The sequence below is a fragment of the Piliocolobus tephrosceles genome, chromosome 13 (genome assembly GCF_002776525.5).
Source record: "Piliocolobus tephrosceles isolate RC106 chromosome 13, ASM277652v3, whole genome shotgun sequence".
NCBI classification, from domain to species: Eukaryota; Metazoa; Chordata; class Mammalia; order Primates; family Cercopithecidae; genus Piliocolobus; species Piliocolobus tephrosceles.
Window position 1 is genome coordinate 74,424,929 of NC_045446.1, and position 14,812 is coordinate 74,439,740.

At 36.9% G+C, this 14,812-nt stretch overlaps 1 protein-coding gene across 9 annotated transcripts in view; it reads right to left on the reverse strand.

Moving 5' to 3' along the window:
- DLG2 (discs large MAGUK scaffold protein 2) overlaps window positions 1-14,812 on the reverse strand; it is a 2,237,713-nt gene that overhangs the window by 832,923 nt on the left and 1,389,978 nt on the right. The gene's annotated exons all lie outside the window — the stretch shown is intronic.

The window sequence follows — 14,812 nt, forward strand, 5'->3', positions numbered from 1 at the left end:
AAAAAAAAAAAAAAAAAAAAAAAAAAAAAAAAAAAAAAAAAAGAGCAACATGAACAAGTCCTTGGCCAAAAATGTCTTGTAGATTTTAACCTTTGACATGTGTAACGCTTTGGCTTCTTAAGATATTCTATCAATAATAAAATACTTTGCTGGAAAAAAAAAAAAAAAAAAACTTTCTGAAAGTCACACAGCTGGTAAATAGCTGGTAAATCTTCAAACCCAGGCAATCTGGCTCCAGAGCCATATTCTACTGCCCCTTAGAATAAAAACAGATTTCACCAGTTATGTCTGGATTCTAATTTTTTTTTTTTTTTTCCAGATAGGGTCTTACCTTGTCACCCAGGCTGGTGTGCAGTGGTGCCATCTTGGCTTACTACAACCTCTGCCTCCCAAGCTCAAGCCATCCTCCCACTTCAGCCTCCCAAGTAGTTGGGACTACAGGCATGTACCACCATGCCTGGCTGATTTTTGTAATTTTTGTAGAGACAGGGTTTTGCTATATTGCCCAGGCTTTTCTCAAACTCCTGGACTCAAGTGATCCACCTGCCTCGGTCTCCCCAGATGCTGGGATTACAGGTGTGAGCCACCACACCTGGCCAGATCCTACTTTTTACTGTTGATCAACAAGTTACAAGCCAGTTCAAATCTAAATGTATTTCACATGCTTTTATCTTGGCTGGCCCAAGAACCTTCCCCTCCTTCCTCTGGTGCAGTTGCTGAGGCCCAGTGTGTCATGAGAAGAGACCTGTAGGAGGCATGCCTAGGAAAATGCCAACAGCCCCAGCATACCCAGACTGACTGACTCAGGCATTCTTTGAGTAAGCCTCAAATAAATTGGTAATTGACTGATTAAAGACACATCGATGGTTGTGTGAGAGAGGAAGAACAAAATAGGAAGAACAAATATATTCTAGAATCATAGAGATTTTAAAGCTGAGATCTTAAGGAACATTTAATTACACTCTTACATTCTAAAAATATGAAAATGAAGACAAAGAATATGATGTAACCCAGATCTCACAATTACATAGTATCAAAACTGAGGATAACAAGAATAACAATAATAAAGTATTAAGCATATATAAGGTGATTATTATGTTTCAGGAATGCTATAAGTACTTGAAGACATATGAATGCATTTAATTTTTACAGTGTTCTAAGAAAACATTATTGTTCCCATTAAAAAGAAAGAAGGAATGAAAGAGAGAAGAAAGGAAGAAAAGACGATCCCAATTGACCAAGTCACTTGCCTAAAGTCACAAATCTAAGAGGTGGCATGAGCAGTTTTTAAACCCATGTCTTTCTAACCCCAGAGTCCATAAGCGTAACGCCAACATCTGATTTTTTTTGCCTGAGTTTTTCTAGGCTACCAAACTGAAAACGCAATTATTTTCTGCCTGGAAAGTTGCTAGTTTCTCTTTTACAGTCTGAAGAGAAATTTATCACTGTTCTGACTCAGATTCAATTCCCCAATTATCAGAGGTATTTGGGTCCCTTAATATCTTGCAAACCCCCACTTAAAAAATGGAACAGTGCTATTTTCCAGTTAACCTATTTCTCAAGAATTTAGCTGAATAAAGAATGCATGTATAGGCCAGGAATGGTGGATCATGCCTGTAATCCCGGCGTTTTGGGATGTCAAGCTGGACAGATCACTTGAAGTCAGGAGTTTGAGACCATCCTGGCCGACATGGTGAAACCCTGTCTCTACTAAAGATACAAAAATTAGCTGGGCATGGGGGCGGGTGCCTGTAACCCAGCTACTTGGGAGACTGAGGCAGGAGAATGGCTGGAACCCCCAGAGGTGGAGGTGGCAGTGAGCTGAGATTGTGCCACTGCACGCCAGCCTGGGGAGATTTTGTCTCAAAAAAAAAAAAAAAAGTTTCTTAGGTTATTATACTTATTACTGAGATTATTTTTTGCTTTCCTAGATTTTCTTCTCCTTTTAAGTTCCTTCTCTACAAGACAACTAGGTGGGTGCAGTTCAATCCAGCCCAGCTCTAAGTCATCACTACTAATACCATCCAGTGGCTTTGGCTTGTCACCTGCTCTACAGAGACATAAGACATAAGACCACTAGTCTTATTGAGGCAAGAACAGTGCTGAATAAACTATGTGAGTGCCTGAGGGCTTGGCTAGTTCATCCTGCAGACTGTGGCAGGATGTCTAAAGGAAGCAACTTTGAAGGAAGCTAAGATTGTGGTCCCTTTCCCTAGCATTTAATAAAATGCCTGGATGGTTACCTACCTAGCTTAACACCAGACTAGCTCAGAAAACAAGGTAACAGGATGGAAGATTCATGTTTTGGTTTGAAATCAATTTGACTCTGCTTGCCTGAACTCTTAATAATAAGATTACCTTCACTTGCAGATAAGAAAACTAATAACGTTAAGTAACTTGCCCAAGGTCATTCAGCTGGTAATAGCAGGACCAGGAGTCAGACAATGGTAGCCTGGCTCCAAAGTGGATAAATCCTAACCATTGCAATACATTTGCTTCTGTACCCTATTAAGATTTGATTAGCAAAGTCTGTTCTAGTCAACACGATTTGTCTTACTTATCCTTGAAAACTCATCATTTACATTTTTTATCCCCTTGGACTGGAGAGTTGCCATCTCTGTTTGATCCTCCTTTAAAATACAAAGTAGTAAAGTATTTTGCAAAAATAAATGAATATCCTATGAATATCCTAAAGACCTCAGATAGGCTGAGTTGGTCTTCCCTTTTTTCCTAGTGCAGAAATGATGGGGCATCCTGGAGAATGAAGCACAGAAGTAGAGACCAGTAGATCCCACACAAAAAATTGAGCCATTAGCTCAAATCTCAAATGTGGTTTAGTCAATGTGCCCCATGCCGAAGAGAGTTTTCTTTACTTTATAAGTTTTTTCTAGAATTAATCCTATTTTGATGAAGAAATGGGGATTGCTTGAACTGTTAGTATGAAGATTCTTCAGATGTCCATCCTGCATGCTCGCCATATACCTACTTACACTTAGTATAAAAGGCTAAACTAAATTATTGACTAAAACTGTATCTACAGATCAACACTGAAACTCAAATTGGCAATTATATCGACCACCAATGTCATGCTATATAAAGTATATCACACACATTCAATCATTTAATTTCTATAGTGAAAGGAAAGGGACTTAACATTGATTAACCAACTACCTACTGTGTACCAAGCAAATATGGTAAGCTTTTTACTTGTGTTTTATTGTTTACCTCTTACAGAACCCCAGAAGGATTGATGGAATTTTCCCTTGTCTATAGATAAGTAAATAGAGGCACAGAATTATTCTGTGAATGTCTCAAAATGTCAGATGGCTAGAAGGAAGCAAAATTGAGATTCAAACCCAGGTGTTCTGATTCTAAGCCCTTTGCTTTTCAGCATTAGGCCATAATGCCTCAAACCCCACTGATTCACACCAAGCTTTTACAAATCTAACTGCTTTATTTATGCACATTATTTCTGAAGATCCCACAAAAAATGGAGTCATTAGCTTAAATCTCAAATGTGGTTTAGTCAATGTGCCCCATGCCATAATAACCATACCTACTTAATTCACTGATTCACTCCATGTGGTGCTATTCCTGGAAAGATCCATGTGGATACCATCTGCTCCTTGTTGCTAAGCTACCGAAGAGTTATAATCTTAGCAGTACAGTTGTATTATCCAGATTTAGGTGCCAGAATTTGGAGCAAGCTGTCAATAACCTGGTTCTTTAGGTTAAGGTAGGGCTTATTTCTTCCGTAGTACATGGATAATGATTTTTTACACAATAGGGGATCACTAAATTATTGCTATTTAGTTTCCATCCTTCTTCTCTCTTTTCCTCCACCAGGCAAGGATCCTTACTACTCCAAGCACATACCTTGCTCATGCCTACCACAATGTCTTTGTTTTCATTTCTTCCTTTTCCTACATCCTAAATCAGTTGCAGTCCTCAATCTTATCTCTCTAACCAAATTATTTCCATCCTGCAAGAACAATCTAAAGTTCCAGATGCTCCATGACACTTTACCCATATCACTCCAGGACTCAGTTTATACATCCTATTCCCCACATTTTAAAGCACTCGTTATTTGTATTGCTTCAGATCACACTGAATTTTAAATATTAAAGGAAATATGTGAAAGAACTAAACCCTGACATTCTTAATTAACATTTATTTCTATTTTTATACATGTTGATAGCTAATTGATCATGTGTGATATTCAGATCTCCTTGCAGAAATTGTAATCATTTTGAGGTCAGGGTCCTCCTCTCTACTTCTTCACCAGCCACTCCACCTACGCTCCTAACAGTGCTGGGCATACAACACACACCCAAACACTCAAACAGTAATTGTTAATTGATTTTTAGACCTATTGGACTAGAGTTACAGCAACAGGAGTTACAATTCGTGAGAAACTCTCGAGGCAACAGAGTTAGATAAAACGGGTAGAAAGGGGTAACTGCATGCTTCCCTCTGGTGACGAGTTCTTGTACCACACTGCCTTATGGTGTCCCTGGGTCAGCATCTGGAACCTGTCATGCACTCCAGACCATGCTATTCACTGCAGAGCATGAAAATTAAGGACAATATAAGCAGAAAGACTTGTCTATGCTAACTATACACTGCTACTTTGTGCTTATTCTTCCCTATTCCGCATTGCAACTCTATGAAGTACATATTCCAATTATGATTATAATAAGGAAAGTGAGGCATGCACCTGTAACACAACTTACCCAAGATCACCAGACTAATAACCAGCTGGAGCCAAGGCTCACTCCTCTTGACTCCAAATCCATATTCTTGTCTTACCACTACCCCGCGTGGAACAAGAACGGTAGCTGCTGGCAGTGTTACTTCCTCTAACTTATTATTCCACTGTATGTTTCAGGAGAAGTTAGGTGGGAGGAAGCATGGGATTTGGGGGAAAAAACTAGGAACTCAAAAATCATGACAAAGCAAAATGACATCTACAGCATTTCTCAAACTTTCCACACAAAATGTGAGAACATATCCCCAAAGATTTACCCAAAACTAGATATTTATTCAAAGCCTCATGCCTTATATTACAAATGAATGCAATTCTCATCATTTACTCCATAATCATCTTTTTTTCATAAGTTATTAGGGTACAGGTGGTATTTGATTACATGAGTAAGTTATTTAGTGGTGATTTGTGAGATTTTGGTGCACCCATCACCCGAGCAGTATAGACTGCACCATATTTGTAGTCATCTATCCCTTGCCCCCCTTTCACTCTTCCCCTAAAATCCCCAAAGTCCATTGCATTGCATCATTCTTATGCCTTTGCATCCTCATGGCTTAGCTCCCACATATCAGTGAGAACATATAATGTTTGGTTTTCCATTCCTGAGTAGCTTCACTTAGAATAATATGAGTCTCCAGTCTCATCCAGGTCACTGCAAATGCTGTTTATTCATTCCTTTTCATGGCTGCATAGTATTTGTATTTTTAATAGAAACATGAAGTTTTGAGTCATTTGTAATGGAATCAACCTGACAACCCAGGTGGTTCCTGCATGGCTATAAAAAATCAGGCACTCTGTCTCCCTGGAAATAACCACACTCCTGTCAAGGAATTATGTTCCTACTATAAAGATGGCAGAACTAGGGAGTCAGGAGATCTGAGTTTTAGACCCAGTAAGTTCAGTAATTCAGCAATTTACTGAGTCTCCCCATTTATTTTTATTTTTTAAGGAATAAAAAGTGAAATGGCCTCTAATAGTCCATTTCTCCTCAAGGATCTGATTTTATTCCTTGTAAAGTTCATCCTACTAGGAAATACTGTAAAGAAAGCAGGGATGCTGTATAACCCTTCATTCTGGGAAATGATCTGTTTTTACCACTCAGACATAGAAAACTAGAAGACAGAACATTAAGAAAAGCATACAGAAATAAAAGACAAAAGTTAAATTTGATAAGGAACAATTATATAAATTGGTTTCTAATGACTTGGCTGAAAGATAATGTCCTGTATGCCTTAGACAAGGCACCTCAAAAATCTATATATGGTCCTCTTGCTCTATGTTCATAGTTCATGTTTTGTTTTTCTTGTAAACAGGTTAATTTACTGGCCTAAGAACCATGTAATCAGCAGCAAGGAATTCTCTTCTATATAAAGAGTAAAAAAGATTTGAAGTGAAGCTGAGAATTATTACCAAGCTCTTTCTTCCATTCTTGCCTTTATCCATTTTATATAAGCTATAACTCCAGAAAAAAAAATTGTTCTGCCTTCATTTTTCCCCTGCTCACCATAATTTGACACTAGATCATACACTAAGGTTTGAAACATAACAGGTGAAGCCATAGAGAAAGTCTTAAAATATTTTATATCTAGAATGGTTCTTTTGTGTGAGAGGAAATGTTAGGGAGAGAGGCAAAGATGAAGTATGAGTTAGTTTACTGTTATCCATTAGTAATCTGTAATGTGCTCATGTTTATGGTGGACCTGGAGGATATTCCAAGACTTGTTTCTAAACAATGGCTCTTGGGTGCACATTACAAGATAACAGGATAGAGAATATTTTAGTTTCATTTTCCCTTATTTTGAATTCTGATAACATCTGTAAGTCTAAGAATCTCCCCTCAACCCATTTTTCTTCAAAATTAATGTTAAATTTGGAATCATTTCCAATGAGGAAAAACATGGAGAAAAATAACATAAAAATAAGAAGTGAATGGGGACTAGAAAAATAGAGGTTCACTAAATGCTGCCGGCATTTGCTGATGCCAAAGAATATATTCTGCAGATGTGTTTGTATATTGTCATCAACTAGGCAATGAAGTCTTTGTTCTACAAGCCAAGCGCCTACAAATCTCTGGATCTAAAATGCCAACCAGTTCCTAGCCCCACAGCTGTTCTAGCTTCCCACAGTGGCAGTGTCTACGTTACTCATGCTTTCTCAGTTTTCCAGTGACTTTCTTACTTTCAATTATTCTATAAAGCAAGGATACTGCTTGTTCAATTTACCTCCTAGTAGGCCTGGCATAATGCTACGACTGTGTGTTTAACATAAAGAAGGAGGAATATTATCTGTTGTTGTGGGCTAGAGGAGAGATGGGGAAATAACAAGAGAAAAGAATGAAAAAAGGAGGAGGAAGACTGGGAGCAGGTTGTTTTCTGGTATGTGGAAACTCTGTCACAAGTTGGAGAGTGAAATGATGATTCCCAGGCTGGGATTTTCTCTTCTGTGCTCTCAGACTCTTTTATCAACTGGAATTGCAATCCCAGGTACTCTGGAACCTTCATTCGTTTTATAAAGGTTTTCCCTAACCAACTAGAAAGGAGATGGTAACTTCCTTATAAATATGTTTGCAATCATCTCATGACTCCTCCTCACCCACTCATACTGGATAAGAACTTTTGTACCTTATGCTTTTATGTTATAGGATGAGCACCTTCTAGTCCGGCACTTGGATTTAGCAGACAAGTCTTCTAGGACTGGCTGTGACCCTGTAGAACTTAGTCAAGTCACTTAACTCTCTGAATTATTTCTAAGGTTATATGCAACTGTAATGAAAATTGTATGATTCCTGATTTTAATACTAGCCTAATTTTGAATATCATAAAAGTAGTAATAAAAGAGTTTAGAACTTGGATTACCTGTCTGGGATTTAAGACCTTTGTCCTCACTTCTACAATGATCTTAGCTGATTAATCTCTCTGAAAGTTTCTATTCATGTATAGATGTTAAAAATTATTATTTAGTTAATATCATGTGGTTCTTCAAGAAGCAAATGTAGTCATATATGAGGACATTATGCAATTTGTAAATGTATATATTTGGGATAACATTTAAAAATTTGCAGCAACAGTAATAACGACCTTTACTGGGCACATTTTTTGGTCAGGCACTGTGTTAAGAATTTAATTCACATTATTTTATTAGATTTCAAACACTGCTAGAAAGTGATATATAACATCTAATTTTACATTGGATGAAACTTAGGCCCAGATAATTTGAGTAATTTATCCAAGATAGCAAATGGTGGAAGAAGGATCCTTCAAGTAGCTGAAACTCTGAATCAGAATAAAAACTGAACTCAGAATTCAGTCCTACTACATTATGTCTTACTGTTTAACCACTGCTGATCCTGGCCATTTCAACTTTCTAAGCTTTAATTTTCATATAACTACTATGAAGATAAGAAAACTTGTCTTGCCTAATTGTGAAAGTTGTAATGAAAAGTAATCTAGTTTATACTACTTTGAAAATTGTAACACGATAAATAAATATAAGGAAGATAGGTCATAGTAGTAGAGGTAGTGTTAACAGCAGCAGCATCAAGTGTAAAACATTGGTATAATTTTTTCAACTCTACATGATGAAAATGAGAAATCCCATTGCTCCTAAGCATCTTCTTGCTAAATAAAAATATCTAAATGAAGCTTCAAAAAATATAACATATCTAGTATTAGCTCATTAAAGCTTTTCAGGTTTTAATGTGTGTATATTTTTAAATTTTGGTTTGCTACATGGAAGAGGACTGCCATTATTAACTCTGAACAGCTGTCTATTTTTCTGTTCTGTAACAAATAAGCTTGGGGTTCTATTTTTGCAATTCCCAGGATGGGTATGGAAAGTGGAAGTGGCAGAATATAAGTTTTACTCTATTGTATAATAACATATATCAGTGCTAATATTTCATTTTAATGAGTCATCGAAACATTTCATAACGAGCAATACTGGAATACAAAGAAGGCACCCTGCACCTGGTGTTAGTTTTTCGTGGCCTCCAGATGTATATGCACAGGCATCACAAGACCAGTAGTCAAAGAAAATGCAAACTTCACAAGTGAGGAAGATATAAAGATAGCAGGCTCTTGCTTTTTTGTTAAAAACCCAAAGTGACAATTTCATTCCACTTTACCAGCAATCTGCAAATGTTCTTGCAGTCCCAAGCTGTTGTAATTATCCAGGTCGCCTCTGGTGTAGTTCCCTGCTCTGCCTTAAATTGAACATCTCCATAGATTGAGTGTCATCTTTATTCCTATACTAATAGAAATTCCATTAATAGACTTGTTCATATTCTTCAGAAGGAAATGGACTAAAAATTGGCGTATTACTAAACAAATGCAAAGCGAGGTTAAGAGGAAAGAAATAGGGAAATGAATCTAGCATGATTGCGAATGATGAGTTATAATGAATGAGGATGATGAGGATTAAGTAATATTTAGAATCCAGAAAGGACAAAACACACTTGGAACACCATGAACTAGGACTGAAAGTCATCACTGAACAAATCCTATTTAGAACTGACCTCAACATATGATGGTTCAAACTATACATCCAGGGACCAGAGAGGCAGAGTTGGTGGATGTGATGCTGGAGCTCAGGAGACAGAGTTTAAGAACTTATTTGAGGCAAGAAGGATAATTTCCTCATTATCATTTCATTGTTGCCTAAATTCTCCCTTCTTAAGTATTCATCATTCCATCTATGCAGATTTACTTAGCAAACATACTTAAGACACCACACTTGGCACTGCAGAATGTAGGAAGAGGAGAAGTGCATAGTTTTGCCCTGCAAAGAATTCATAGTGTCGTGTGGAAATAAAAGAAACCTCTCAAATGCTTATAATCCAAAGCAGAAAAAAATGCACGAGAGAAATAGGGACAAAGTCCCATGACAGGCATGAAGAAAGGCAGGTGGGATTATGTTTACAAGACCTAAGTTCTGTACTTGTCTTACTGGCCACATGATTTTAAACAAGGTACTTAACCCCACTGATCCTCTAAAATGTAGATAATAACAATGGGTCATTTCATGTCGGTATTGTGATGACTGGGTACAAAAGTATAGATTAAAGCAGTTGGTAAGAAGTTTCCCTATTCTTATTTTTCCTCAGAGGGGTGTTAATCAGGGTTGAAGTAAGGAGGGAGAAGGCATGCCTTTTAGTTATTAGGCACAAGGGAAGGCTTGTGGAAGGGGATAGGAGTTAAGCCCTGAAAGATACAACCTCACTTTGAAGACCAGTGTCCTCAGCTGATTTGTTTGTCTTCTCTTCAATTCTGTCCCACCTCTTCTAGTAGCACTGTATCCTATCCCTTTACCACTAGTCACTAACTGATCCCTATCTTAAAGTTCTGTGGCTGTGAGAATAGAAACCCACTTGCACTGGCTTAAGCAAAATTTGGAAGTTGTTGTCAGGCTAAAAGGACAAGAAGCACAGCAGGGCAGGCCGCCTGGTAAACTGGAACTAAGAACTGGGAGTTTTGGGGGACCCAGAATGTCACAGTCCAGCCTCTCTTACCTCATTTCTCTCAATCTCTTTCTTTGAGACCACATCGTTTCTCATCTGCTTTTCTTTTTCTACGTTTCTTTCAATCTTTCACATTCGTGCACAAACATTCTCTGCTTCTCCATGGATATATCCTCAATTCTAGGCACCATTGTAAACCTGTAGGGCAGGCCACAGGTAGCAGGGATAATTAAGCCAGGTTTCTGAAAATCATTTCTTTCTTAACTTGAGGTTCTCTTCTGAGGCTCCAGTGCCTTTGTCTGTGGGCCTGAATTATTTAGTGTTGTTTTTATGATTTACCTGTATAATTCCTGACCTTAAATATGACCCAGCTCTCCTCCTGGTTGTTCTGGCCTTGCTTCTTCTGTAATGCTCAAAGTGTCAGATCACAAGTTGGAGAAAGTTAGTAACCTTTTCTCATTTCATACTGCTCTTTCATGCCTTAGTGCCTTTGTTCCAGTTGTTTCTAACCTCTCACCTCCCTCATCTTGTAAACCCCTATTTCAAAACTGTCTCAAGACTTTTCTCCTTTGTCCAGCCTTCCTTGATTATCTTTTCTTTCCATCCCAAGCAGATGGATCACTCTTTCCTTGCTGCATTTACCATGGTTTATACATCTTTTAATTGCTGCTCCTAATCACACTGCAATACAGTTATCTTAGTTTTAGCATTTTCTTCTTACTCTAGTGAGTTGATTAAGAAAATGGGCTCTGAGGTTGGATCACTGAGTTCAAGGACCAATCATTCCATTTATTAACTACGTGACTTCATCTCTTTTTTACGCTTTGTAAAATGGAGATGATAGTACCTACATCAGAAGTCGTTGACAGAATTGAGATAATACATGTAAAATGCTTCAAAGAGTGCATGATATGAAATTAGTGCTCAGTAAATATTAACTATTACTTTTTAAACTGCGAGTACCTAGTCCAGGGTGTGGCAAGCAGGATGTGTTCATTGTTTGCTGGATAAATGAATTGTATTTAAAAACTATAGCATATTTGAGAGGATGTTTTATTTCTTTTGTTTGTAGTGATGGAAAACGTATCTACTGTTGCTATACTTTCTGATAATTGATGTGTATCTGTGTATGTATACACGCAATATTGAATTGCAATTGTGAGAAACACTATAAACAACTTGCCTAAGATGGCATTCAAGTATGTAATAGAGATATATGTGTAATTGTTTATTTAATGTCTGTCCCTACCCCTAGAAGGTAAATGCTCCCAGGGCAAGATTTGACCGTGTCCTATTTATTATTAGATGTTCCAGGCATATCACAATTTCTGACACATAAAAGGTATTTAATAAGCATTGGTTGAATGGATGAATACATGGAAAAATGGACTGTATTTACACAAATAACAAGTGCCTTTTCTGTTTCCTCCACTTGGAATGTCCTCTTCTTCCATCATTACTGAATGTCAACATTCTGTTTAACCTTCAAACCTAGCTGAGATAGCCTTCCCTGAAGCTTGCCCCTTCTCTGAATTCTTATGGTAATTCATAGACACTTAGGGTACTCTACATTTTGCATATGGTATTACAGTGATTTGCAAATCAATTTGAAAATTCTTGGGGGCAGAATTCCAATCAGGGGTTCTCCTGATTTATACATGTTTACATCTCTCCCAGTGCTTACTCAGCAGCATAACCTTCACATTAGGGTCAGAATATGTTTTTCTGAGATGAATGAATGAATGAATAGTATTGCAACTGCTTTTTGCCTGACAGAAGCCCCAAGTCTAGCAGCAAGATGAGCATAAGAATTGTACTTACGACCCACTGATCCCCGTGTGAATGTTTTTATCAAATCCGGATATGATTACTAGCAGTATAAGGAAAACCAAATTTGTACATTGCAGCAAGAGATATTAGGGCACCATTTGGTAATACTATCTCTCTTACAAAGTGATGATGTCACAAATAAGTTTTAAGTTTACTTTTGGGCACTTGTCCTGTCTAGAATAGTATCTGACACATAGTAGGGGCTCCAGAAAATGTGAGTGAACTAATTGAACTAACAAATGAATAAAAACACAGGCCAATCTCTATGAAAAGAACTACTAATTATGAGGCTTTTTTTTATAAGCATATCTACTCATTTGAATAAAATTGCAAAGTCTTTGATTTGCCTAATATCCAAAAATACTGACTGCCTAGAAGAATGCCCTTATGCCCCCAATGATGGAACCAACTTAAAATACTTCATGAGATCTTTTTATAATTCATGCATTTAGTAAATATTTAGGAGCTTACATTCTCCAGACACTTAGGCTAAAAGATAAGAAAAGTTCTGTGCTGCCGTTTTGCACTTGTGGCTCTTGGATCCAGCAGATGAACTTGCTTGAGACTCCATATTTTATTTCCATTTTATCACTCTAGGGCAGGATCTAATACGTGAAATCAAATCCTGAAACTTTGAGGGACTTCGTAGTTTGGTTTCCTTCTTCTCTGAAGACGTTTTGTGCAGCACTATCCAGGTATCAGTTGCTTTAAGGTTCCTTTCACCAATATGAATTTTATATGGGAGGTTCCCTGGGGGCAGATTATGTAATGACTTGAGATTTTATGTCAGGTTTATTGTTAGTTCACAGAACTGCACTGACTGAAAAACCAGTTGTGATCCATAGCTTATGGTGTGTGAGTGAGATGATCCAGACCATCTAGGTGGCTATGCATTATAATGATGTGTTAGGAATCCACACTCACAGTAGATGCACAGAAGAGCATTTACTTGCTTATGACCTTTTCAGGTCAGTTCTCCTAAGATCAACGACATCAATATGTGACTATACTTTATACACATTGTTCATTTTCAAGTATTTGATTTAAAAGAGAACAAGGTTTATTTTAAAGGAGGCAACTACTTGAGCCATATATTTGTCATTTATTTAATATAATAGACTCAGCATGATAGGGTATGTATACTTCAGGATTTATTAGGACACTGTAAACAATGAAGTGTATCTAATGATTCCATACAAGTGTAAATACATGTGTGTACCTGAAATATATATCATTGAGTTAAAAAGTGCATAAAGCAGGGAATAAATAGAGTACTTTTTCTGCTGACAAATAAATAAATTGAGAGTGAGTTTATAAAGAGTTATTCTTAACTGATAATATTTTTAATAATGATGATATTTTCTAAAAGAAGCTCTCATGAAATTGTGATGATATAATCATATATTTAATAAAGACTTGGAAGATGCTTGAGATACTGTCAAATTCCCAATATGTTCTGAAAAGATTTAGAGCAGTCAAAAATAAAGCAAACCTGAATGATAATTTGGGCATGATTTTATGCATATGTGAAGTAGGGAAAACTGGAAACATATACTGGAATCAATGAAAGAGCAGCCCATGAATTATGGGAATTGAATCCAAGGTTAACTGGACCCATAGGGGTCTTCCCTGCCCCTACCACTACACCACCACAATGCTATAGTCAAGGTTTCTGAGTTTTCTCCAGATGGGCTTTAGTAGAAATAATTCTATGAGATCAGTAAAGACAAAGCTAATAATGAAAAATGTCAAGCATTAATTGGAAATTGGAGACTCTTGTTGGTTGATTTAGTCATTCCTCATTCCTCACATGCTCACCAAGCACTCTTTATGTGCCAGGCACTGTGCTAGACACTGGGAATAGATGCACTTCTATATTTAAGGAGTTCAAGACAAGACAACAAGAACACAAACTAATAAATGTTAGTTCCTTTCTCCAACTTACTTTCCTATTCACATTTACCCCAAAAGTTACAATATAATTAGAGAGACTGAGAGGAAAACGCTTAATAATAAAATGTTAGGTGATAAATCAGAGGTGTACACAAGAAATCAAGAAGGGGGAAGTTAACCCAGCATGGCCAGGGATGGCTCCGTGAGAGAGGAAATACTTGAGCTTCACAAGGAATATCACACTTTGATAATAACAACAACAGCAACAACAACAACCAAAAAAAAAAAAAAAAAAAAAAAGGAAGAGAAGTGTCATAAAGATAGAAGCAAACTATACTTTCTAGATTCTAGTTCAAAGCAGGATCCTTATAGCAATATGATTTAGAGAGTTTCCCACTATTAGTTTTTTAGTCTTACAAAAATTATATAAGCTTTCTGTCTTTAATAGTCAAGATCAACTTACTGTGATCCGAGTAAAATATAGTGGTTCAATTAGAAAAGCTTCAAATATAGCCCAGTGTTTGTGACATTTAGGTGATTTCCAAGTTACAGAGAAAAATATGATGGCATCTAACTTGAGTCACTTGAAAATAACGTGAACTTCAAGGAAGATTTATTCCAACTATTGAAAGAAGCATATCTCTTGAGTTCTGTCAGAAATAATGTTTTTCTTGAGAGAGTACCAAATAAATTTTAGCAGAGATTATTTTTTAAGAATCTTCTCTGATAGCTAATTGGTGATCTCAATTCTTCAAAGTAGATCTAATGAAAATAATCAAATATTTTAATATTCTTCTTGGTAGTCCTATTTACCTTATCTCAGCCTATCAAATGTAGCCAGCCTGATTCCTCTGGTTAAATAAATTATA